General features: G+C 34.7%; 1 protein-coding gene and 1 long non-coding RNA gene across 5 annotated transcripts in view; one reads left to right on the top strand and one right to left on the bottom strand.

The window, feature by feature from the left end:
* The window catches only part of LOC118732996, a 4713-nt gene extending 643 nt beyond the window's left edge, over nt 1–4070 (bottom strand). Inside the window, exon 1 of the long non-coding RNA XR_004992199.1 lies at nt 4021–4070. This is a non-coding gene — a long non-coding RNA (uncharacterized LOC118732996). The remainder of the gene's footprint in view (nt 1–4020) is intronic.
* The window catches only part of LOC118732995 (glycine-rich cell wall structural protein 1), a 172159-nt gene that overhangs the window by 124699 nt on the left and 43389 nt on the right, over nt 1–4071 (top strand). The window lies entirely within an intron of this gene.

Raw genomic sequence — 4071 nt, forward strand, 5'->3', positions numbered from 1 at the left:
CGGCACGAAAAAACCAAAAAAAAAAAAAAAAAAAAGGTTCCGTACGTCATGCGGACTGCGCCCCTCGTGTCGGTTGGGCGGGAATGGAGGGTAAAAAGCCGTTGGGATTAATTAATTAAAACACAGCTGTTGCACTGCAACGTTAAAGATGCTCAATGATACTAGAGTACCGCTTGGTCAAAGAGCCACAACTACTTTCATCCTTCCCGATCTTCATGATCCTCTGTGTCAGCTATCTTAAGGGGAGAACTCAAAAGGGTAAACTCTCAGTGCAGAACTGTTATCTTAGGTGTTCCGCAAATGTCTATCATAGGCCCACTCTTGTTTAGTCTTTCCGTTAACGATGTGTTTCTGTATGCCAGTATGTGAATGCTCATGCGTACGCCGATGTACTTGTTAAGTCGTATTAGTCTAATCGAAGTCATGTGGTTTAAAATTGATTCTAATCTGTTCGCCATTTCTGTCTTGGTCACTGTTTACATTTAAATACCTCTTAGTCGTATGTTTTACCGATAAGTAGTAATGTTGTACATGGCGAGGATATTCCGAGGCTTTGGATTGGTACTAAAGCTTTTTTGTTTACTGATAAAATTGAAAATTTAGGCTTTCTTGTTAATTCCAGATTAAGCGGCGTTTTTGCTACTTTAAGTAGCTTGAAAATTTCTGCACCATAATTGGACCTAAGCTAGCCATTCAACTTATTGTACGCCAAATAACATATCCCGAATTAAATAGTATACAGTAAACTTGACTGAGCATCAGCACATAAAATCGAGTTGGCCTTTAATAGAGTTACACGCTACGTCACTCCACACAGCACAGGAATAAGATTCTGGCTGTTTATATACAAGTTGCTTGAGTGGAATGCATCTAAATACCTTTGTGACAAACTGATCCGCCCACAACAAGGGTGCCAAACGAAAAAAAATTTAATAGAGCGTAGTTTCGAAGATATTTTTGAAGAGGATTGCCACCTGTTTGTAAATGAAGTTATGCATACAGATGGTTTATTTGGCACACTTTCTACGGATTTCCCAAGAATGGTCTTAGACTGAAAATAATTCCAATAAATCAAGAGGGCGTAGCGCCTTCCATACAGATTTGAATTTCCATAATGCATAGATATGTATGTCTGGAAGTATTTGTTGGAGAATACTGGAACTTGGTATAGAGATATGTATGTAAAATCAAATTCATACTTGCGGAGAAAAATGGGCTATACCGAAGGCTTCATACCTTTCATGAACATCTGCAAATTTTACTTTGACAGATTACTGCTTTTGAATACATCTGCATACATCGATAGAGGAGTTACATACTTATATAAAAAAATCGCATCTAAACAATCAGAGGTATGGAAGATTTCCTTTATATGGCACCAATCTAAGTGATTTTCACTGCTATGTGATCGGTATGTAAACCGGTAACACAATTTAATGGGTTTAGCTTCCTACATAAAGGAGATACATATATGGCAAAAACTGGTATCTGAACAATCAGTGTTATAGGAGATAAAGCTTATACAGCATAGATTTTGATGATTTTCTCAGTAGACTTTGTATTATTATTTATAAAATATCTTACGGAATTTATCGGTTTTAGCTGTTCAAATAAAGAAGTTTTACAGTAAAATCCCATATCTGAACAATCAGATGTATGGGGTCTGCAGGTTGTAGTGACGCGATCTTTGTTATTTTCACTGTAAGTCTTCTGTTGATAATGAGTGAAAAAAGTGCGGAATTTCATGTTCCTAGCTATATAAATGGAGGAGTTATAACGAAAAATTTTATATCTGAACAATCAGTTGTGTGGGAGCTATAGGTTATAGTGACCCGATCTTTGTAATTTTCACTGTAAGTATTCTGTTGATAATGGGTGCAAGTATTGCAAAATTTCATGTTCGTAGCTGCATAAATGGAGAAGTTATAACGAAAAATCTCATATCTGAACAATCAGTTGTATGGGAGCTATATGTTATAGTGGTCCGATTCTTCCGGTTCCGACAAATGATTAATACATTATAAAAATACACCCACCTACCAAATTTGATCCGGATATCTCGAAAACTGAGAGACTAGATTGCATACAAACAGACAGACAGACGGACAGACGGACAGACGGACATGGCTAAATCAACTCAGCTCGACGTTCTGATCATATAAGTATACATTTTAATGGGTCTATCTCTTTTTGTTCTGGTACTTACAAACATCGGACCAAAGTTATAATACCATTTCATGCTCATGAAAGGTGTAAAAATTGGGCTACTATAAATTTACTATTTTGTACTGCTATCTCTAGAAGTACTCCTGTTAGAGTACTGGGTATTGGTATATATAAAATCATTTTCTTCCATATAAAGTATTTTGGAAATTTTTTTATGTGGAGGTAAGTGCATAAAGTGTATATAAATACACAAAACTTGTAAATCGTACCAATAGCGGATGCTCTGAGTTCACAATCTGAAATAGTAATGTGCAATATTTCTGCTGGAGTTGTAAAACTATCGATAGTATATATCACTGTCCATAGTAGTTTAATAGTTTTGAAAAAAGCAAAGATGGTCTTCGATACTCACCCAAAAAAAATAAACTCTCGATACTATCGATAGTTTTGCAACTCTACCGATGACGAAACACTAACTATTCGTAAAACTTAAATTATTTTATTTTTAATATTTTTATTGAGCTTTGTACCACGATTGTTTATTAGGAAAAATTGAAAAAGCAACAAAGTCTAAGCGGTAGAAGTTATAGCACTATTTCGGAGATCACCACATCTCCTCATCAGACTTCTTTTTCTAGACTTCAGCAAGGAACGAACCTGCGAATTCGATGTTCAAAGTCAGAAGCGTTAACCACTGAGCTATGTACATCCCGTAAACTCTTGTTGCTAATTTATTTTCCTTATTTAACCAACTACTATCAAGTGCAGCTGATTTGCCGCTATTTAAACTCGACAGCGTGGTTGTTGTTGTCAATTCTATACATCCATTTGCTTATTTGCTTTTTTGTATAGTTTCAGGCAGGCTCTTCCTAAACTATTAGGGTACTCACAGTTCTATATTATCTACTGTGTTAATTTTGCCACCTGGTAACTTTAAAACATTTTACCATGTGGTAACTTTGTTTGTTGTTGGTTCCCATACTAATTAGAGATAACACTTTTGGGCAAAATTACTAGACTTTGTCTCATGTTTATGTTCTGTGTTAAACTGGCATCTATCGCTGCTTGTACATACATACATGAATTTCGCTTTGGGCGCAGCGCTGCTTGTACATAAGTTTCTCTTTGCGCCTGCCTGGAGCTGGCAAAGGTTATTTTTTTTTTTTTTTGCGCTGTGCTAGCTGAGTATAAAAAAGAGAAGAGAGAATAGAGAGAAATATGTATGTGGTTTGTTGATGCTCTCTAAACACAAACGCGTGAAAGGCAAACGGTCTAGCAATGCGTGGTATTGTTGATCAACTTAATACTTTATTTAAACATAAGGGTTGCTCACAGTTCGAGTGTGTTATCTTGTTAAAGTTGCCACCTTTTAACTTTAGAAGTAAACTGTGAGTACCCTATATGTATTTGTCAATGTTATTGTGGCTTGTTAACATTTTATTTTTAATATTTTTATTGAGCTTTGTACCACGATTGTTTATTAGGAAAAATTGAAAAAGCAACAAAGTCTAAGCGGTAGAAGTTATAGCACTATTTCGGAGATCACCACATCTCCTCATCAGACTTCTTTTTCTAGACTTTATTTTACCTACAACCAATTGGTTATTTTCATAAAAATATACTTACTTACGTGTGTGTACTTACTTTTCCGAAAAATCATTTCAATTATCCTATGTAAAAAAAATAATTGAGTCAATTAAATCCAGTACTTTTGTATCAGTATCATATAATTTCGTTTATTTATTTGATTCCAGCTATTTACATTCCAAACACATTTTACAGTTATTCTGTTTTCTATTTGTATATTTTCTTTTATATCGAATGTATTAAAATCAAAAATTATTATTTAGTCACCTTTAGAAATTAATTGTTCTCTATGTATACTTTTTTCTTGTATACTTTTTT

This window comes from Rhagoletis pomonella, unplaced genomic scaffold (assembly GCF_013731165.1).
Source record: "Rhagoletis pomonella isolate Grant_MI unplaced genomic scaffold, Rhpom_1.0 Rhpom_scaffold_00002, whole genome shotgun sequence".
Lineage (NCBI taxonomy): Eukaryota > Metazoa > Arthropoda > Insecta > Diptera > Tephritidae > Rhagoletis > Rhagoletis pomonella.